This window comes from Dermacentor andersoni, chromosome 2 (assembly GCF_023375885.2).
Source record: "Dermacentor andersoni chromosome 2, qqDerAnde1_hic_scaffold, whole genome shotgun sequence".
In the NCBI taxonomy this organism is placed as follows: domain Eukaryota; kingdom Metazoa; phylum Arthropoda; class Arachnida; order Ixodida; family Ixodidae; genus Dermacentor; species Dermacentor andersoni.
In genome coordinates this window covers 57303608-57326658 of record NC_092815.1, presented here as the reverse complement: position 1 = coordinate 57326658, position 23051 = coordinate 57303608, and the positions used below count along the sequence as shown (strand labels likewise).

The window sequence follows — 23051 nt, the reverse complement described above, 5'->3', positions numbered from 1 at the left end:
GGGCGTTCGTGTTTCGGCCATCTGAACGAAGGGGAGGGTCGTGCAGCGAACGCGATCGTGGCGCGGGGTGTTTACGCGCTCTCCGCTCACTGCCCAACCACTGCGGACAGGGAACCTTTCAAGCTACAACAGTTGGCACGAAAGATGTTTTGTTGGGACGTACCCGCGCTTGCAAGTGTAAGCGCGGGTTCCTTGCGCAGGCCCTTCCGACCGGGGAGACGCACGAAGTGCTTGCAGTTCTCAACCATGCCTGCCATGTGCACGTTAGCGCATGGGTCACCGTACGAGTAAGTCCGACTGTTTACACTGAAAATTACTAGCATATTCACTTTTTTAAATAATTAGTTCCGCCTATTTATCATACTACTTTTTGTGTCATACCTTCGAGCGCCCACTGTCGTGAACGCAATTGTTGCTTAGTTCCCGCCTAAGTCGCTCGTTGTTGCCTTCCCAAGCGGTGCGTGGCGAAGAAATTCAATTGTGAACATGGCCGCGTAACGATCTTTATAATCTTTGTTACATTTGTTTGTGTTCGTGCTTCCAAATGCTACTTAATCTTCCTGTTGAACTTGTTCGCCATATATGCTAGCATTGCCGAATGGCTTCGTATTAAAAAAAAATGTTTTTTTTTTTAACGTACTTCCCCTGGAGAGGTCGCAAGGTACTGGTGCATTAAAAAAAAGTGTTTTGGGGGGATTTTGTGATCGAATATAATGTATCTGGTCGGGCAATCATGGACAAAGAGAGAACGATATGTTTAATTCACTATCTCTTGCCATCTCCCGTATTACTGCTATGCAGTTGACTACGGCTCTGCGTCGCTTCCTTTACAGAAAGTGCAGAACATACTGACATAATTAAATGACCGAGATTTGTCGCTAAGTGTAATTACTTATTGCTTAAGTCAGCGGGAAAATGCCAGAAAATATAGCTGACATAGTGGAACTACATAGAAATAGACCAAAGGAGAGCTGGACTCTCCGGTTTTACCCCGTCGCCTAAACTTGTCTTGCGGTAATTTCATAACATATGAAAACAACTAAAGCCATTTAATAGGCTTCTGGCATTCCCAGCGCTGACTTTCTACAGTCAGTCATTGGTAATTATATAGATGACAAACATTTAAGCAATTCACTTCATTGATCGTATATATCCCACCCGATGAGAGTGGATTTCAATAAAATCAACCCCCTATTCGCCACGGTTTATTGTCGAGTGAGAAGAGCTGGCTTTCCAGTGCCCTTAGAGGGAGATAAAAGAGATGAGAAAGGCAGGGAGGTTAATCGGAAGATAGATATCCAGTTTGCTACCCAGCACTGGGGAAGGGGTAAGGGGAGACAGAAATATCTTTAAAAAAGACGCACATATGAAAAAGTGAGAGAGAAAAATAAAGAAAAACGCACACACACAGTGCTTGCTCTGAGCTTGTCATGAAGCTTCTGTCCTTGTTGCGCAAAACGTTGAGCGCACAGCAACACGAATTACATGTGTATACCATCAGCCCTCGCCGAACGTGCAAGATTAGGAATTTACTCACTGTATTGAAAAGGAAATTATTCACGCAGGCTACAACAATGAGAAAACGTTGAAACAAAGCTTCCATGCCTTAAAACGAGCACATGTACACCGATGGAAAAGGGAGAGAGAAAGAATGTTTAAATCAGCCAAGCAAATCAGTTCTGCGGAAGCCCGCAATGGTTGGGGGATGGACTGTCATGAATGGGGATAAATTGTCATCCACCTTCTTCGTAGCTTTGTGCAACTCTCGGGACGACCTAAGGGTGAAGTCATCTTATTTATTTATTTATTTGGCTGTCATAATGAAGTTACCTTTGTAACCATTAATTAGAGAGAAAAATCACATTCATGCATTAAAGATGAACTTCAATGAAATCAATTTTGTTTTCCAGTATACAAGTGGGATGATCATATTGGGCTAAAGGCTAGGTAAGTAGCTGCACGTGTACTAAAAGGCCTAACAAGGAAAGAACAGTGACAGTGACAGTGACAAGAACTTTATTAAGTGTCCTGAGGAACTCGATTGGGAGACCGAAGGCTCCCCGATCAAGTTGTTGGCTCCGCCCACGACGGGACAGGGAGGTGGTGACTCTCCGCGACGTCGCGGGCCCTCTGGACGGCCTGTAGTTGGTTTGTGAAATCCGAGCTCTTCAGCAAGGCGTCCCACTTGGACTTGTTATGAAAGTCGGAGCCCGCGTTGTACGGGCACAGCCAGAGCATGTGGTCGAAGGAGCAGCACGCGTGACCGCATTTGGAGCACGATTGCGGAAAGTTCGGGTCTATCCAACTCAGCGCTCTAGGGGTTAGGTAGGATCTCGTCTGTAAAAGTCTGAAAGTAACAGCCTGAGCCCTGTTCAGTTTCGGGCTGGGGGGAGGGAATTTTCTCCTGCTTTGTCTGTAATGTGATGTAATTTCATGAAAGGTCGTAAGATTATCTTTGAAGGGGCAATCCTGCGGGAGAGCCGGACCGTTATCTCGGGCGCGGTTCGTGAATTCACGCGCCAGGCAGTTGGCCCGCTCGTTAGGGTTGCAACCCGCTTGGTTAGTTACATCGTTTACGTGCGCCGGGAACCATGCTAATGTATGACCTCCAATGTCTTCTCGCGTAGTAATACGTAAGGATCTGTTGACGATGTCGGCTGCGTGTTTACAAACTAGAGCGGACGAGAAAGCCCTAACCGCCGTGCGCGAGTCGGAGAAAATGGTCGCCGGGCCTTTTGCGGCTTGAAGAGCCAAGGCTATCGCGGTTTCCTCCGCCTCATTCGCGTGTTTAGCGTAAATTGATGCGGCGCTGATAAGTGTCCCGCGCGCGTCAACGACCGTGATTGCAAACCTGTCTTCGCTGCCATATTTGGCAGCGTCGACGAAGAATGCGTCTGCCCCGTAAGGATCGATTCGTCGAAGGATGGTTCTAGCCCGCGCTCTTCTGCGACCTTCGTTATATATTGGGTGGATGTTCCTCGGCATGGGCTCAACCTTTATACCTTCACGGGCTAATTTAGACAGGGGGTGTCTGTCGAGCGGTGCCTGTATAGGGAGTTGACCAGCTTCATCGAGAATTTTGATTCCCGGCTTAGTTGACGAAAGCCTGGAGATCTGTGCAATAAACTGCGCTTCAATTAATTCGTCAGTGGTATTGTGAATTCCGAGTTGAAGTAGTTTTACTGTGCTAGCGGATTGTGGGATACCGAGTATTCTTTTGATGCCGGACCTGATGAGCGTGTCGAGTTTGTTCTTTTCAATTTTGCTCCATTTTAGGTACGGTGCCGTGTAAGTAATGTGACTGATGAAGAAAGCTTGGAAGACCCTGAGTAGGTTGTCCTCCTTGAGTCCCCCCCTTTTGTTTGCTATTCTAGTTATGAGTCTTAATATGTTTTTCGCCTGCGCACCCAGCTTGTTTAGAGCTTCTGCATTACAGCCTTTGGCGTTGATTAGAAGTCCTAAAATTTTGATGGAGTTCACCCTCGGAATGGGGTGCCCTTCTCGTGTTGTAATTTTGACTGGCAGCGTTTCCAGAGGCTCGAGGTTCCTAACGCCCTGCCTCGACTGTCTGTAGAGGAGGAGTTCGGATTTGGTCGGTGACAGCTTGAGGCCCGTGTTTGTAAGAAATTCTTCCGTTACATCTATGGCCGCCTGGAGAGATTGCTCTAGATCGGCCAGAGATCCCCCCGGGGACCAGATTGTAATATCGTCTGCATAAATTGCGTGTCCTATTTTTGGGAGTGCGGCCAGCCTTTCGGACAGTTTATGCATGGCGATATTAAATAGCAGCGGGGATAGGACCGAGCCCTGAGGGGTTCCGCAGTTGCCCAGTTCGTAAGGACCGCCCGAGATCGTGCCCAGTCGAAGGAACGCTTTCCTTTCCGATAGAAACGAGAGAGTGAAATTAAAGAATTTCCTCCCTAGGTTGAGATTGGAAATTTCGGTCAGGATGTGTTCATGAGCCACCCTATCAAAGGCCTTAGCGAGGTCGAGTGCAATGATACCTCGTACGTCCCGCGTCTCGTTATCGAATATAGATCTTTTCAGGAGGAGCATTGCGTCCTGTGTCGAGAGTCCCTTTCTAAAACCTATTAGATTATGCCTAAATAGTTCGTGGTTTTCTACGTGTTCGACGATTCGATTGTGCACTGCATGTTCTGCCACTTTGCAAATGCACGACGTTAGAGAGATGGGACGCAGGTTATTTATGTGCGGAGGTTTCCCCGGTTTGGGGATGAGCACCACCTTTGCGGTGCGCCATTCCGACGGGACCTGCCCCGAGCTCCACACCTCGTTTATCTCTGCCGTTAGGGTTTCGATGGCCTTGTCGTCCAGGTTCCGGAGGAGCTTGTTGGTGACCCCGTCTGGCCCCGGGGCCGATCTTCCATTTAGGTTGAAGAGTACGTCTCTGATTTCTGAAATCGTGAAAGGTTCGTCTAATTCTGGCCTGTGTAGCCCCGTGTACATCGCTCTCGCGCTTATGCCTTGCGAATCTCCTTCCTTGACGGGTAGGTAAGTTCGCGCCAGGTCGTCGACAATTACATCGTTTGTGAGGCCCGAGGTGGCCTGTTTATGTATGACCCTATCGACGGCGAGATTTAGCGCATTTCGGGACTGTTTATCGTTTAGGAGGCTTTTAAGCAGATTCCACTTACTACCTCTTCTCATGCGACCGTCCGTTTCGTTGCACGTTTCGTCCCACTGTTGCAGGGCCAGTTGCTTGGAATAGCACTCTATTTCCTTGTTTAGTGATGTTAGTTTTGCTCGCAGTCGGCGATTTAATTTCTGCATTTTCCACCTCTCTCTAAGAGCGTGTTTAGCCTCCAGGAGATGCGCTAACCGCGAGTCCATTTTGGGGACCTCCAGTTCTGTGCTAATTTCTTTGGTCGCGTTTTTGACGGCCTGTTTAAGATTGGTAATTAGTTCTTTGTAGGATTCGCTTGAGGGGGCGGTTTCGGCTCGAATTTTCCGGAAAAGATCCCAATCGACGTATTCGTATTTGACCGGAGGTTTGGGTTTGACCCGCACCGCGATATCGAGAACGTAGTGGTCACTACCCAAGTCCTCTTGGAGATTATCCCACGTGCCCTCGATATTTCGGAAGAATGTGAGGTCTGGCGTTGTGTCTCGACTGACCGAATTACCCCTTCTAGTGGGAAACCTAGGATCTGTTACAAGCGTGAGGTTAAAATAGGCTGCACATGCGGCTAAATTAGTGCCCTTCTTGCTGTTAAACCCGTATCCCCATTCCGTGTTCGGAGCGTTGAAGTCCCCCGCAATTAAGAGGGGCGCGTCTCTGGCTGTCCTGATTGCGGAATGGAATAGTGCATTAAAGTCCCTGTTCTTATCTGCAGGCGAACTGTAGACGTTAAGAATAAAGACATTCGCGTTGCTCGATCTACTGGGCACGAGCTCGATCAGCTGTGCTTCTAGTCCGCTACGATATTTTGGAACGGTGTGCTCCACAAAAGAAACGCTCTTTTTAACTAAGGCGGCGATGCCTCTCCCCGTTTCGCCTTTGTACGCTACTGCACGATACCCCGACAGAGTAATCTCCTTCTCCGCGAGCGTCTCCTGCAGTAAAATGACTTGTGGCTTGTCTGTCACCGATCTGACGAGCTGACCTAACGGAGCCTTGCGCCTCTGGAAGCTAGCGCAGTTCCACTGCCAAATTTTAACGGTATTGTTATTTGTGATAGCCATCTTGTTTACTGTGAAATTTTAGAAACCTTTGGCGCCCCCGTCGGTATTTGATCCGGTCGGGAGCGGTTCAGTAGGTATTGTTTGTCTACTTTTGGGCTAAGCCCTAGGTCTTTCTAATAGCGTTACTCTCGACTCTATGGCGGAGAGCATTTCCATAATCCTACTCAGGGTCTTTTCCAGTTTACCCTCGTTTTTGACGGGGGAAGCCGAGGCGGCGGACGGGGTCTCGTTGACCTCGGTTATGTCACCCTCTTCTTCCTCCTCTGTGTCGCTAAAGGGTTCCGGGTTGGGCGCCTTGCGTTTCGACTGCCCGGCTAACGGGCCTGGGTTACTGTTGTTAACCTCATGCCGGTTTATAAGGTTTCCTTTCATGCTGTTAAAAGATTCCTTAAGCTCTGCGAGCTCGCGTCTAAGTTCCCTATTTTCTGCTTCGAGCGCTTGGATACGGGGATCGATCCTATGCTCTGGCTGTGCCTCACCTGTCGTTTCTCTGCTTGATGCGTTCTTCTTCCCAGACGGCTGTTTCGCTCCCTTGACCTTGTCAGCCCACGTGGCCCGCTTGACGGACTGGGAGCGAGACCGGGATCTCGATCTGGAGGAGCCTTGCCTCGGTTTGGGTTCTCTTCTTCTCGAGCGTGAGCGCCCTCCGGATAGAGATCGGGTACCTAGGATGGAACCGCTCCGCGCAGCTGGTGCAGCCGACGAGATGTCGCCAATTACTTCGGTGACGTCAGATTCTTCGTCCAGTTGTGCCTTCCTTGCTCTTTGTCGGCGTCTTCGGCGTCGGCATCGTACGATGTATGGGATTTGATAGCGCTTTTTGCAGGTTCGGTCTCCGGTGACGTGGGGCCCGCCGCACGCCTCGCACTTGGGGGTGCATTGATGTTCTTCGTTGTCCGATTTTGCTTTTCCGCAACCGCGACATTTACCTCTCTCTTCCTCGCTGCTGATGCAAACGTCGGCACGGTGGCCTACGTGGCCGCAAGCATGGCAAACGTCGACTTGGCGTCGGTATAAAGAACATGGCAACAAGGCTGTGCCGCAGATCACGTGGTTGGGCACGCGCATGCCTCTGAATAAAATCACGACTACGTGCGAGTCCTTGATTCGTCTGGCTTCTAGTGCCGTGGGATTTCTTTCATTCACAATCATGTTTCTAAGCGTGCCTTCATCGTGACAGGGGTCGATGTGCCTTATTACGCCTTTGCACGTATCTTCGGGGGCGGCGACGTACGCCGAGACTTCGTAGGCGCCGTACTTGGTATGGATCTTATTTAGTCTCGCATAGGCCCTCGCATTAGAGGCGTGCGGAGTGGCGATGATTAAAATATTCTGTACCTTGTTTGGGCACACGGTGTCTTCCTTCGTTTGATGTTCAGGCAGGGCCGCCGCCATGGCCAGGGCTTGAGCGAGCAGTACTACGTCGGCTTTTGATACGTCGAGGCCTCCCTTGGGGCGCACGATAACCTTGATATGTTCCTTCGGGAGCTTCGGAAGTCGCGAAGCTACCGTTACTTGCGACAACAGACTTTTAGCCGGTCCCTTGGCAGTGCGGTAGCCAGCCGTCTTGTTCACGGTACCACGTTGGCCATCTCGTAATGGCGGCCTCTTCGTCTCCTGCTTTTTACGGTTGCTGAGGGCAGTGATCCACCCCGCACCGTTGAGATCTTCTTGGGTTACGTCCATGCCTTCCACAGTTACGACTTCGGGCATTGCGTCGCTTTCGATGAACGCACGTGTCGTCGCTTCAGTCGCGCACAGAGACGGGAAAACGCGAGCGTGGGACTGCCTCTACAGGCAGGCCTGCTTGCACCGCCGCGCCGAGAGCAGGCTGTGCCCGTTAGGGCTAGCTCCCTCGTCGGCGTGATCGTAGAGCAAGAGCCTCAGAATATGACGAAAAGTCCACCCACCGATAAAACTCTGGCATCGGTGGATTCCTTGAAACTTGGCGGTTCCGATGAGGTATATATATCCAGGCTTCTTCTTGGAAAGACGCCCAAAAATATTTAAGAACGCGGGAGCCGACGTGGATACGTCTGCACTGCTCGGCACCTCTTCTTCTTCCCCAAGGAAAGAACAATTCAAATTAATTGTGCGCACAATTCAAACAGCAGAATATAGCAACAGCTAAAAGCAAGTGCGCACCCGAAATTCCTGAAAATATGAATGCAGCTTAAAAAAGAATGAATAAGACATTTTATCATTGTTCTCAGTCAGACCAGAATATGACAACATAAAATGAAGTTGTTAATATTTGAAATACCGACCTAAGCACATCACAGTAGAACCAGGTTCGATATTATATACAGCTTGACAAAACAGGAAAGGAACATCAATGATAAGTGAAGTGAAATTCACTACTGAACATTAATTTCTACTGTTATACAATACATTTACAAAAAGATGAGCGGGGCGCGTCAGAGATTAACGAAGTATGACCGCAACTATTTCCATTGCAGTGGTCGTCCTCTCTGTGTTTAAGCGGAGCAAAGGGGAGGTTGTGTGTTGGCGACTGATAGTCTGAACATGTTCGGAAGTCCGGAATTAGCCATGTCGCAGTATTTATTGCATTCGCAATTAGTTGGCATCAGTATAAAAAAAAAACCGTATGCGTTATAAGATTTCTTACGTATGAAGAGAAAATTGTAATAGTATGCAATAAACAAAACGTATATAACCTGTCAATACGAATAATATTATATATTTCTAAACGCATCTCTTGTGCTTCAATACATGTTCTTTCAGACGTAGCGAATTACCTTCTGGCGCAAAAGAATGTTTGTTTATGTTATGACAGCAGTGCACAGCAATGCAAGTGTGAGTTAAAGAATACCTTATAAATTTGTAGTTTAGCCGCTAGCGAAAGCATAGTGTGGCAACGTGATACCAGCTCAGTCAGAGGGGAAAGCTTCCTGCAGAGGTAATTGACACGTACGTCCCAAGTCAGGGCGGAAATGAAACACAAGCCAATAAATTTATGGCTATCAAAAACCTCTTTTTCTTGGCCTCCAAACGTGAAAGTGTTGGTTAATCTGACTAATTTGTTCCTGGAACGAAATATAACCTTTGTCTTGAGCCGTTTAATGGTAATTTGATTTGCCTTAGACCATGTAGATAGTCTGGCAAGATGTTCATAGTACTCTAATGATATGCGGTTTGCATCGTCGCCAGAAAATAAGACACTGCTGTCTTCAGCATACATTATAAATTGCTCATTAGAGTTCTACATTATTAAGGTATATATAGTAAACAAAAGTGCACCTAGCCCACTACCTTGCGGTACGCCAAATCTGTTTATTAAGAAGGATGACATGTGACCACTTAAATGCTCAACCTGGAATCTGTCATTCAGATAACATTTAAGCAAAGATAAACAACCGTCACGTTTTCCATAAGACTCCAATTTATACGGTAATATAATGTGATTATGACAGTCAAATGCCTTGCTGAAATCAAGAACAGTGAATGCGTAAGTATATTCTTCTCTATGTTCTGTGCCATGTATTCTTCTATTGAAAGCAAGGCTTTCAATAGATCGTTTCTAAATCTATACTGGCCAGTTGTTCTGACATCAACGTAGTTTTGAAATATTTGAACAGATGACAGTATATAATCTTTTCAAGTCCTTATGAAAACACTGGTAATACTGAAATTGACCTGTAATTATTTGACGAAGTACGACTGCCACCCTAACGACTGCTGAAAATCTTGCGTACTTCATTGCTTGCTGTTTTGTAGCGCATTAAAACTGCTCAGTATGCATCACTTAGTATGCATCACTCAGTATGCATGTTTGTCCCTAAGCTGAAAGAAAATACTTTCTTTGATTATATTTTTACATACAGTTGTACTGGCTGTCACTTGGATAGAACAAAAAAGGATGCCTGCACTAACGAAGTGTACCATAAATTGATTTAAAGTTTATTACTGCTTAATTTATTACCATTAGGCAATATGTTATTTGGGACGCTCATTTTGTTTTGACGGCCAAAAGCGTTGTTATTTTTCATGCCATATCAGGGCGATGTCGAGTAGCGGTTGAGAAAAACTTCTCATGGAAAGTTTCTCAGACGCCCGTTTCGCACGCTTAAGTTCAGCATTAATTCCGTTTCTATAAACTCAAAATTCTTTCATGTCCAATTTAGAGCGTGTGGGTAGAAATGTGTGATACTTGTAATTTTCACGTTTGATAATGGTCAAGTACTCTCTAGTCATTCTCATTTTTTAAAGAGGAATGTAATTGGCATAAATATTAACAAACAGAGTCATCAATTCATTATATGCCTCATTCACATCACTCTTATTTAAGACAGGAGAGCAATCGTGCTGCGTTAACTCTTGTTTGAAAGCATCAAGCTTTTGTTTCTGTAATAATAAGGATAAGAGTTCTGTTTTTATCGAATTTGCCTTTTCTGTTTGCTTACCTTGCTGTCGTCCACCTTGACAAAACATTTCTTCTGGAAGTAAATGAGTTCCTTGTTAATTAAGCAAGTATCTTCTCCTTTCAGAAACAAATAATCAGCATGGAAAGGAGGATGTTGGCAAACGCCTGGACTTGGGCTCTTGGAATGCTTTTCTGCGTTTCGATAGCCTGTGCTGAAAGAACATGCCTCGTTTCTATGAGGAACTCTGTGCGGCCACAAGACGAGACAAACATCAGTGAGAAAGGATCTCGAGAACTACTTGAGTGCACTAAAGAGCCGGTGACGTGTTTCAGTGAGGTTTGCCGAGGGATCTATTCGGAGACGTGTCTATGCAGACTTAGCTGCAGCGGCATCAACAGCTCGTGTTTCAGTACCGACTCCAGCGAGGCACTGATTGAGCACAACCGAGCCTCAGCACTGCACGTGCCACGTGTGTCATGCGTGGCGGCCGATCTTCACCGCACAGGCATTTTGCGCACGTATGCTGCAGTTTCGAGCTGCAGCGATGACTGGCCGCAAGACGATGCCCGTCGCTACTGTGAAGCCGACGACGCGACAGGCAATTCGACCAGCACCGAAAATGTCCAGCTAGTCACGAGTAAGGGTTCGGACGTAACGTACAAAAACAGGCAATGTGCCGTTTGTAACCGTGACACGAAAACTTTGATCGATTGGAAACGCATGTATTCGGAGAAGAAATCACTTCAGTTTAACTCGCTTTACGCGGCTTACTCTAAATTCACACCGCCCCACTGCAGTTCGGCGAACCTTACTGACGTAAGAGCGAAGTGGAATTCAGGAACCACCAAGTTCGTGTGCCGAGTCTTCGAACAGCCGCATAATTCGACTGCAGACGAAACACGGATGGCCACAACCGAGAAGTTCTGTGACATATGCCTTTACGCCATCTTTTCGAACGTCGAATGTCGTTCGACGGAAACCACGGTCGTTGGGGAGGGTGATCGAGTGGTTACGCTTTCGATTTTCAAAAATAATTCATATGCAGCTGCATACCGGGTGCTTAGAAAATTTTCTGCGTATACTGACGGCGTCGCAGGGGCTACATCAGTTGTATTTCTTCTTCTTAAAGTATTTGTGTACGCTCTTGACAGATCACCGCGGTGTTTCATATCCCGGTGTACCCTGTGCTACGCATTAACATTACTAGCAGGCCACATCATAGGATATGCTTTGTTGTATTTATTTAACAACGTAAGCTTTATAGCCCACGAGATGTCATTTTTGCTTGTGCTGTACTTTACGCAGTCCTCTTTCCTTTGGACTTTGGTTGTATCGTTCGACTTATGGAGGGCGTTAACCGCACCGAAGCGGGCGTCGAGACGCAGTAAAACGTTGGTCATTTATGGCGCTTTCGCTTGGAGCGCACCTTTCGTGCTATTTGCCTTGTCATACCTCTCACAGTGCGGATCTGGTAACATCACCTTCTTTAAATTTATGGAGGGCCAACCGCTTCACGTGACTTCAGTTGTAACACCGATAGTAGCTTTCGTGGCAGAGCTGTGTTTTTACGCGCACGTAGTCGTACATGTCAGAAAATGCAGGGAGGCGCCGAACGAAGTCGAGGTACAACAGACAACCGGAAGCCCGTCCCGGCTTTTTTTGTTTGTCAAACTGGCGTTTGTCATGTGTGCTACTGGTATGTTCCGTGTCGTACTTTCTCTGCCGTTCTTTGCCCCAGGCATAAAAAGGAATCCGTTGGCAATGCTAGCCTACAAGTCGGCATATATATTAAGTGAATTGCTCGGAGGCCTTCCGGGTGCCTACGTGTTTTTCGGATTCAACGACCATGTAAGACTGTGGAGAATAATTTGCAGCGCGTGGAATCAATGTTCGTGTTGTTGGCACTGCAAGTCGTGTCGCTCTTCCCTGAGGGGCCGGTGCGACAAGGACATCGTAGAGTTCAAGATTGGTAGTTTTTACGAGCGGCGCGCATGATCCTGTAAATGGGATACAACCCGTGAAGATCCCTGCCTAAAGAAAACAAAACAAATCTGCATATGCAATTAGAGCCTAGGTACCGCCATGTAAAATCACAAAGTACAGACGACAGACACTGCGCTGGAGACACGTCGTCTTTACTTGGTCCTTTCTGAAGCGCTGTTCAATTACCTTCTAAGAATGCCCACCAACCATCCCAGTTCAGCACACTCTAACAGTACAGTGCATAGTTGCAGAAAGGAGAAGGTGTGGAAAGGCAGGGAGGTTATATAGACGCACGTCCTGTTTTCTACCCTACGAAGGAAAAGGGGATTGAAGACTAAAATAAAGGATAGAACACACTGAGTACAATGCGCCGCTTCGTCCGGAGATGCACATTGAAAGTAGAGTTGCTCAGTGAGCCCTGTCGACTTCAGGAACTGCAATAATAAGGCACGCGTCACTTTCTGGGTCTGTGAGGAACGTGGCCACCGACTAGGTACTTTTGTCGCCATGAATGATCTTCATTCCAGGCGATCTAACATGGTGCGGAGTCGAAGGCGCTGGTAATCATAGCGGAGACAGCTGCAGAGGAGATGTTTCGTAGACTGTTCACACCTGCAACCGTCGCTCGAAGATGTCCCTCATCTCAGTGAAAAATGAATAGTTCTTACTTTTGGTGGGGGGGGGGGGGGAAATCATGATGAGCTCATATTTTCTATGGCATCCTCTAGAGCCATTGGCAGCTACGAAAGAAAAGAAGAAATAAGCACTTAAAAAAAGAAGAAAAACGCCCATTTAATGTCATGTTTCAATATCGGAGGGAACTAAGCTGCCTCGAAGTTATAAAAAACATTGAAACCTGCGTCTATGTCTGTGTTTATGCATTTGCGTGTGCTTATCTCTGAGCTATGCGAAGGATATCTGTGCGCTTACGTGTACGCTTTTGTCATGCAAGGTCATGTGCAACGCCACGTATAGATCGTTTCATCGGGCAAGGAGAAAAGTCTGGCAACACGCGCCTTTCATCCTTTCTGGCTTGGGCGAATTGGTGTGGTTAGGGTACGGTATGCATGTGCTGCTGCCTGAATGTGAACAGGGGCGCTATAACGTAAAACTGTTCCAAACTTTTCTATTCCAATTCTGCTATCAGCCCCCAACGATTGGTCAAAAACTTTTTTCGACGACTCCCACTTCACCTGTCTGTCACGTGACGTCACGAAAACCGCGATAGCTCCCCATCTGATATGATGTGTACACACTGATTATGCATGATTTGGCAGAAAAAAGAAAAACAGTTATTTCTGATTCGACCCCTTTTCGCCATTAGCCCTCGGCTATTGGTAAAAAGTTTTCGGGCTGCACCCACTTCACCTGGCTGTCACGCCACGTCACAAAACCGCACTAACTCACCGCGTCAAAGTGACGTGCATGCGATAAAGATGCATTAATATGCCGAACAAAACTGAATTTCCTTCGGAATAGCCGCAGGCTGCCCCGTTGCAAAAGGAATAAAAGATGGCTGCCGCCGATCGCTGACACGCTGGCTACTCGCACCTGCCGGAGAGCATGGGTGTATTTGCGTATAATAAAACTTCATGCGTGGCTGTTTAAGGTTTTCGAGCACTTTCGGCACGTTTACCACCTCATTCTGCCAATTCTTCTTTGCTGAGGGTCAGTTTTAACGTCATTCTTAAGCTTCCGTTGCATGCCGCCGCGATTTTCGACAAGCCACCACAAGCTAAGTAAGGGAAAGCCCACCAATCGCAGACGCCGGCACCACCCTCTTCATGCGGTTATCAATTTTCAGTGCACTGGCTCTGCCCCAGCGAATCCCTCTCCACTTGAGCGTTCTCCTTCCCTCTTGTCAACCAATTAGATACGACAAGCCACTCAGTGTAGGCAATGTTATTTGCTTTTCAAGCAAACAAAAGTGACCTCCTATGAACGAGGAGAGCGTTCGATTGGTCTGTTCAGACAACCCTGCGGGTGACCGCCCGGTGCTTGCGTCGGTGGTTACGCAAATTTCACATCAGGAGATTGGAATAAAAACATATTGGAATAGTTTTACGTTATAGGGCCCAGTTCATTGATTTAGAGCATCCTGCGGAATATTGAAGCGATATCAGCTAACACCAGGTCATCGGGGAACCACTGCGTTATCGTCGGCTGTACGAATAACTATAGAAAGAGGAAGCTGTTGGCTGAACAAACGTGCGACGTGCGTCAACAGCCACGGCGTGTTTGTGGTTGCGAACTCTTCAAGTTTCATCGTTTTCCTGCTGACCCAGAGCATCGGCGTTTGTGGATTTCAAGCGTCAGCAGGAGGAACTTCCTACCGTCCGACAGTTCGCGGGTATGCTCGGTACGCTTCGTTTCTGGCGAACGTACCGACATGAACCCGACACTGATGAGGAGCATCGGCTATGAGAGGAAGGTATGTATGTACTACGTAACGTGCAGCTAGTCAAGCGAGAACGCTGCTTCTCGAAGAAACAGTCGCAAGTGACAGTCATATCTTGCGCAGGTCAAAGTCGGGCGATGACGCATAGTGAGAGGCGACTTCGTGCCTACGAAGAGACGAAGGGTACGTGTCAAAATTATTTTGCCGGTCTGTTTATGAGGAAGTGCTGCGCTTTGTTTTGAGCGCGATATCTTTTCAGGCGTGTACAGCGCTCACATGTAAAACAACCTTTTTTCGCCGATGCTGCTATTGCGTGAGCTCTTTTGTTTAGTACTCTTCGATGACTACACGTAAAAGAGCGTTAGAGCCGTTATTCTCTTTTTGACAGTGCGTTTTCATACTGTGTGATCTTGATGTTTGCCTTCGCCGATTTTTTTCTTTTCCTTAGCTTTCTACAAATGAAGTGGAGTCTGCACAGTTGGAGCCATGCGCACATATTGTTTATGCAAGTAATCTCATGTGCAACAGTACAAGCATGCGCGCAAGTAAGTTAATAGCACCGACCATTGTGTACGTTACATTAATTGGAACGTCGCAAAGTTATGGAGGCACATTAAAGAGCCCCAGGTGTTCAAAATTAATCTGAAGTCCCCCACTACGGCATGCCCCATAACCATATTTTTGTTTGGGTATGTAAAACTCCAGAATTTAATTTTTTGTAAATTTATACAGCTGGCACACGCCCATGCTGCAAGGAACAGCTTGTTTAGCAGCTGTAACACATTTACTCTAGAAAAGCATTTCTTTCGCTTATGCTTTGATCTAAGGCCCAAAATAAATAGTGCTAAAGTAAATTTATTTTGTGTTCTAGCATTAGTAAACAAAAAACAAATGTACCGGTTTTTACATGTTGTTGTTGTGCAGCCTTCAGTTTATGCAATCGTCTCCATTACATCACTCATCCAAGTTGCCATGCCATTTGCCACCACCACTTGCGCCACAGCAGGTGACTTAGAATAGGTACACCGTCACAGTGCAAAGCGTTATTTCATCACATTAAAAAAATGTTGTGGGTTACAACTCCTGTTTTTCATACAAACTTTCGTATGCTCAAAATCGATCCTATTGCATTCAACACAATTTGAAGAAGTCTATTAACAGCAGCGGGTAATGAATTCACAATCATTGACATGAATAAAGATATCGTTTTGAATTATCACATATTTACAGTCTTTTGAAGCGATAGAAAGTCGCTTAGCCTGAGCAATCCATTCATCGTCTTTTTCATTGATTTTCTAAGATAATGCCTGCTGTAAATTCATCTTATTGGTTGTTTATTACTGTAATTTAGTCAGTCTACATTCTTTATTTTTATTTAATCCTGCACTTAACATTTAAGACTGCTACAGAGAGCCAACGAGCAACCCTCGAAACGCAGTGGTGCATGTGTCTTTACCTCAGAACCCAGTAGGCTATGGTTCAGAAATGCATAACATAAATTTTTCCTACCTTTTAAATATAATAGGGTAACATAAAAGATATCAGCGAATTATATTTTTTACCCTTGCCTAGGTTCTTTCAACCTCAACAATGTACCATTTTTGACATTTCTGTTGCGTCTGCAGGTGCATTGAAGGTTATTCTTACTACCCAGCATGTCAGTAATTGTCTATGGTTTTCTAATACTGGTTTTGCACTGCGGTTTCCCATCATGCTGCACCACAGCATGGATGCGGATGTGTAGGATGAAGTTGGTGCTGCAAAGCCCTGTTTCGACATAAAAATAGCAGTCAAAAGTAGACTCTTCATTGCTAATGCATCTTTCTTTTTATCTGCCGCCACAATTGGATGGTGTCTCGGATGAAAGTGTGGAACCTTCACTAGGTGACAATTAGGCAAGTCAAAATGATGCAGCCTGAGTATAACACTTGAAGGAGACTAAGTGTGTCATACAAAGGAAGTGGATAAAAAGAAACACTGAGACAAAAAAGTGCAGTTTTATGGGTGCTTGCGACATTTTAAACTTGTTCTAAACATCATGTCAATGCCTTGCCCCTACCTTGCAGAGAGCCGCATCTACTTTCTGAATCTGGTCAAAGAGTTGCGCCGCAGCCGAACTTGCAGCAGTTCTGCTGGGAAAATCAAACGTGGTCCACTGAAGTCTATGTCCCAACGTTATTTTCACAGTGGTAGCAATGGTCCCTAGGTTATTTTCGCAACGGTAGCAACAGTTATTGGTTTTAAGTGTCCTGGGTGAAAAATGTGAAGGGATGGTAGTTTTGTTGAACAGCCCACATAGCCGTATAGAAATCTTGCTGTATTTTTTTCCCATTAGGCAAGAAGTAGACAGCAGCAAATGAGAAGTTCACATCGTTCATATTTGTCTTGATTAGTTGTCTCAGACATCACCAATGCAGTGTAGCATATCACTTAATTGCAGACACTTTAAACTGCTGTTGACAACACACTTCTATTTCCAAAAGCAGCCAGAGATAAGTCTATGTGAAGAGGTAGCAGTTAATTCTGCCTTGAACAACATTGTCATAACAGTATTATGTACTTGTAGGTGCCTAGAACTTTGCCTGGTGATGGTACCATGTTATCACAAACAGATGCAGATGCATCATGTGAAGAGGTAATGAATTATGTTATTAGCCGGGAAAGGGAAGAATAGTTCAGGATCGCCAGTCAGCCTCTAGAATCTGTGAAGGAGTGCGTTTACCTAGGTCAATCAATTACTCTCAGGGGACCCTAATCATGAAAAGGAAATTTACAGAAGAATAAAAATGGGTTGGAGCGCATACGGCAGACGTCAGATCTTGAGTGGAAGCTTACCATTATCATTGAAAAGAAAGGTGTACAATCAGCGCATTTTATCGCTGCTAACATATGGGGCAGAAACTTGGAGACTGACAAAGTAGCTTGAGAACAAGTTAAGAACCGTGCAAAGAGTGATAGAACAAAGAATATTAGGCATAATGTTAAGAGACAGAAAGAGAGCGGTGTGGATCAGAGAGCAAACGGAGATAGCAGATATTCTAATTGACATTAAGGGACAGAAATGGAGCTGCGCACGTCATGTAATGCGTAGGTTAGATGGACCATTATGGTTACAGAATGGATGCCAAGAGAAGAGAAGCGCAGTCGGGGGCGGCAGATCTCTAGGTGGGGCGATGAAATTAGAAAATTTGTCGGTGCTAGTTGGAATCGGTTGGCGCAGGACAGGGTTGAACGGAAATCGCAGGGAGAAGCCTTCGTCCTGCAGTGGACATAAAATAGGCTGCTGCTGCTGATGATGATTATGTGAGCAGTAGGGATAACATTCAGTTATGGAGAAAGCAAATTTGAGTCTCAAGCTCCAGCATTGTCTCTATAAATTTTCCCAATGAATCCAGCCTTACGAATGCTTTGAAACTAATTGCTTCAAACTTTAAAGGGCCCCTCTCGAGGCCCCACTGCAATTTCCGGTTATACACAAAGTTGTAGGGCACTGTCTCTCTAGGGAGCATCTTACCGAAATAATTTTTCAAATTGGTTCATTATTAGAGGAGATGCAAGAACTTGAAATAGCCCGTTACCATAATTCTATGAGACAAGTTTCACTGCCAGCGTAGACTCTTTCTGTACCTAGATTATCGTCCGCAAGTGACATTCCTGTACTGCCTTCTCTAATACCAGAGCCAAGGGGCTGCGGCATGTTTATGTCACTAGCCCTGTTTCCTTCTTTTTTCCTTTGTGGCACACTCCTGGTGTCGCATTCTGCATTGAACAACTTAGTGAAGTCACGTAGCTTAATCTGCAACGTTGCATGCAATGCATCTTACGTAGAGGCACAAGTGTGTTTCCTTGACTACTGGATGTACGCGGGGCTACCTCAAGAGGAAGGGCGTGCAGGTGTCTTTGAAGTTTCAGCTGTTTTCATGCATGCAGCTGTCTAATGCTTTGCAGGCATGATTTCCCCCACAGGATCTACATGCAGCACTTGTTAGCTTGCACGGCCCAAACCTGTTGAGGGACCTTACTGTGATGATTTTAAAGAAACGGGTGGTGCATTTCTTGCTAAGTACTTGCCTCTATTATTCATTGTGAGTCCAAATTATTTTGCTTAGTCAGTTGGTATTTCATAATGCAAACTTCCATCTTTCCTATATAGTGGTATATTTTTTTCTTGCATTCCGACTGTGTTAATCAGAACTATAACTATTTCCAGGTGTGCAAAGTGGACGCAGCCACACAGTGGGAAGATATGACAACTGTCCATCACACATATTCTGCGCCTTTAAAGTTGGTCAATATCGAAACACCACTTTCGGAAAAGGTGGCTGCAGCCGACCTATGATTTTACACAGGGATATCACCAGACATATTTAAGGAGCTCACACTGTGCATCCAGAGACACCTTTGCGGCCTTCACAACTTCACACAGAAGACCAGCTGCTTCTAACATTGATGCGCTTGAGGCTTGGCCTTCTTTACAGGGACCTAGCCTCGAGATATTGTGTTGCACCATCCTCTGTGTGCAATATATTCAAGAATGTCCTCAAATAACTTTAAGAGATCATGAAATCTGTTGTAATTTGGCTCCCGAGATCTCGTATTCAGAGCACTATGCCAAGTGCATTCACAGAAAATGGTTTTCAAACCACTACATGCATATTCGAATGCACAGAGGTTGCACTTGAAAGGCCAACCAAACAAAAGCCGCGAGCCCAAACCTACAGTACATACAAAGCTCATAATACTGTAAAATTTCTTGAGGTAATTGCTCCAAATGGCCTTATTATGTACATTTCTCGTGCATTTGGTGGCCGTGATTCGGGCAAATTTATTGTCAAAACAGAGTGGCGTCCAGGAATACCTTGTTCCTAGGGGTGTGATAATGGCCGACAGGGCTTCACTCTGGACCCCTACTTGGAAGCCCAGGAAATCAAATTGAACATGCCAGCATTCACCAAAGGGGAGAAAAGCTGCCATCATTCATTAACCTATTCTATTAAAGTAGGCAACACATGCTGTCTTTGTGCTACCCCGTGCATGATTATCAAACATGCATGGTTTGCTATTGGCTATTGTACTTGTGGTTGCCTAACTCCAATGACAGCACTCGGTGATTATTCGGATGCTACATTGGGCTGTGTGTATAAATAATGGGAGAGAATGTACAGTTATTGTTTGTCGGCCTGTTACATGAAATGAAGGGCTGACTTCCATATCACCATTGGAAATTGTCAAGGTCAAAAGTGAGATGCTCTGTAAACTGGATTAGGCTGCATGAGCAAGTGGCAAAGTGCCACATTCCAAGGCTTACAGATCCTAAATGTTGGCCGATTTGGTGCTGCATACTGATGTGCAATAGCGTGATAAGGAAGGACAAAGAAACACGACACGAGCTCAGACTAACGACTCATTTTTATTGTATATTTCATAGCACAAACTCGTATAAAAACTTACATATTCGAGTTTCCGGCAATAAACCAGAGTTGTTAATCTGCGCTCGTGTCATACTTCTTTCCCATCCTTTGTGTATCACACTATTCTACGTCGGCATTGCATGGCTTGGTGTGCTATCTGTACTATCACAGTCATCCTGGTTTGTACTAGTTGTACACACCTGGAACAGCTAAGGACTACTCATTTAGACGCAGCAGCCTTCACTGTTCTCTTATGTGAATTTCAGATATATGCATTTGCAAAGGGAAACGTTCTTGCATCAACAATTGTGAGCAAGGTTGAAAAACCCATGAATGATGCAACAATAGTAAAAGCAAGCTCCCATTTTTCTGCACCGAAAAAAAAAGTCAAATGTGGTTGTGCAATCGGAAGATGCAAACAAGGTTATCTTACAGTGAAAAAATTGGAAACTTGGGCTGGGATAATTAGAAATTCTATTCTAATGGCATTTCTTGTCGCTCTTTGCGTTGACGATTGATAATAAGAGACATACAATCTTGTGGAAGAAATTGATGAAATATACTTTCCCTGAAACTAAACCGTAAGAGTGTTCTGCCACTGAAATGTCATAAATATTTGCATTTGCGGTGCAGCTACATGCTGGGCTTAACGCTCTAGCTTCGCCAATTGAATACACAATTAGGTATGTAACTTGACATTTTTCTAGAAATTACTCCTTGGTAAGTTTGTCAACATCTTTTATTGCAAGCCAGGTGGCAGACCTATTATTCGAGTTATATTATCTATTTTAAGGCATTCTTGTAAGAGTTGTCCTCCCTATGCCGTTTCTCTTGGGCCATGCTTGCACACATTATTTTGTTCTATTTATAAGGCAGAAGAGAATACTCAATCGATGCTGTGCAGTTTCCCTGTGCGCCACAGTGCAAACGCATTGGCCTACCAGTGAAGCTCAGTTTTTGCCGATGCTGAGTAGCAAGAGAAACATTCGTGAAAATGGCCTTATGTAGAGTCCAGGATATCTGGAACCTAATGTGCTGCAATTTAGTTGTATTCGTGTATCCGCATTATTTTCCTTTCTGTGTTGAGAAATGAGGGCATTAGTACAGCACTAATATGTATACTGAATTATCATGCATTTCAGGAAAGGGCCAACTTTCTGAACAGGAAGTTACCTCAACTCGGCGCATCGCATCAGTACAAATACATGTGGAGCGAGCCATAAACAGAATGAAGACATACAAAATATTTAAGTCTGCATTGAGCATCAAATGCAAAGACACAATTCATAGTATGATCTTTGTGTGTGCAGGCCTCTGTAGTTTAAAGGCACCACTAATTGCAGAGACCAATGGTCGCACTAGCCAGGAAATATAAGCAGTTGTATGAATAAATAGTGCAACCCAGGAAATTCTTTTTACGAGTGTTCAAGCCGCAGAAGTGAACACATTGCAGAAGTTCATAATGGTGCACACATGAAAATGTTACTTTATTAACTTGCAGTGTTTATTGATGAAATAATTGAATGGGCCATATTATGTACAAGTGTAGCATAAAAACACGGGCAACACTGTAGCACATAGAACACAAAAAACAACTAATATTGGAAAAAACTATTCCACCGATGCCTCTGGTAAATATGTGGCTCTCCTGTACCAGCACAAACACAAATTTATTGAAACATCTGCACAGAAAAGGTTATAAAAGAACTGGTAAATGTACTTGAGTGTCATAGCAACGAAAACGTGTTTAAAATACATAATATGAAAATGTATTCATTTTCTTTATTGAAGTGAATGTTAGGAGAGGTTGGCGCCTTTATGGTGGTACCGGCTACTCCTTGTCACTTGGCAAACGAAACAAATTTGCGTAAAAAGGAAGAATAGCGACGCAAAATATAACACTCAGTAGAACACCGGATCAATAAAAAATATACAGTCCAACAGTACATGAGTCGTAAAGTTCTGTTCATTAGTTCAGTCAGATGTTTTGTCAGATGTTTTGTCAGTTCAGTCAGATGTTTTGTCATATAAAGTCAGATGTTTTGAACAGCCAAAACACACAACACATGTAATACACTGCGAGTACAGAACAGAATTATACATATTGCGTAAAAGTTGCGATCACCACATAAACCAATTATGAACCACGAACAACGTTTATGTAACTCATCTAGCGTATTCGGATCATCTGATACTTAATATTTTCCCAAAATGTTGGTGTCCTCTAAAAACTTTTTCAGAGCAAGAAGTGCTCTTTTCTGAAGGCCCGCAGTTGGCAATGGGCTAAGTATCTTTTTAAGAGTGAATGGTCTTCTGTCTAATATAAACAAATTAGCTTGCAGTACCGTTCTTTGTGTATCGTATTTCGTGCATTCGAGAAGAAGATGAAGCACATGTTCGTCTGGATGGCCACAAGAGCACTGCGGACTAGAGACACGTTTTATTCTGTACAAGAAGTGTTTCGTAAATGCAGTACCAAGACGCAGCCGGTGTACCAATGTTTCAAATTTTCTGTTGACTCTTAGAGTTTCCGGCATTGATAAGTTTATACATGGGTCTTTAGAGTATAACTCCGAGTTTTTAGTTTGCTGGTCAAACCAGGTAGTTTTGCTGAGGCGAGAAGAAATCTGTCTCAGGATCAGACGGACTTCACTACGCAATAGGGGAAGATTGGTTGTCTCTGCGTTATTGTGCGCTCGATTCGCAGCTGCGTCCGCTGCAGTATTACCAGAAATATTGCAGTGCCCAGGTATCCACTGAAATGCAATTACGTGGTTCAGTGCGCTTGCTTTTCAATGTTGTACAGAACGTGAGGCGTATTTACAACTGCCTCTTTGTATGTACATATATTAACTGCTTCAGCTCACAAACTAGTACAATGACAGTATTCACATCTTAGAGGCAGCAAGGAAATCATAATATAATTAGAAACAGTGAATAAAAAACTGACTAGTGTAGTAGGGCTTTGACAGTACTATGCACACGTTCAAGTATTCCAAGCAAGAGCAAATAAAGACAAATACAGCATTTATCACCACCAAAGTGCTCCCCAACAGACCGACACAAGACAAAGAGAAAAATGAGCAGTGCAATGTTTCTGCAAGACATCTAGATTAGAACATACATTCTAAAATACCAACGTTCGACTTGCTCCCCAAATGCCTACTCCAG

The 23051-nt window shown here is 44.9% G+C and overlaps 1 long non-coding RNA gene and 1 pseudogene across 1 annotated transcript; both read left to right on the top strand.

The window, feature by feature from the left end:
- Positions 1 to 132: 132 nt before the first annotated feature.
- LOC140215925 (uncharacterized) lies at positions 133 to 12930 on the top strand. The gene is made up of 2 exons (XR_011892515.1): positions 133 to 287; positions 10212 to 12930. It is a non-coding gene; the product is annotated as an uncharacterized lncRNA (long non-coding RNA).
- Positions 12931 to 14460: 1530 nt separating this feature from the next.
- LOC129387783 (uncharacterized) lies at positions 14461 to 22345 on the top strand (annotated as a pseudogene).
- Positions 22346 to 23051: the final 706 nt, after the last annotated feature.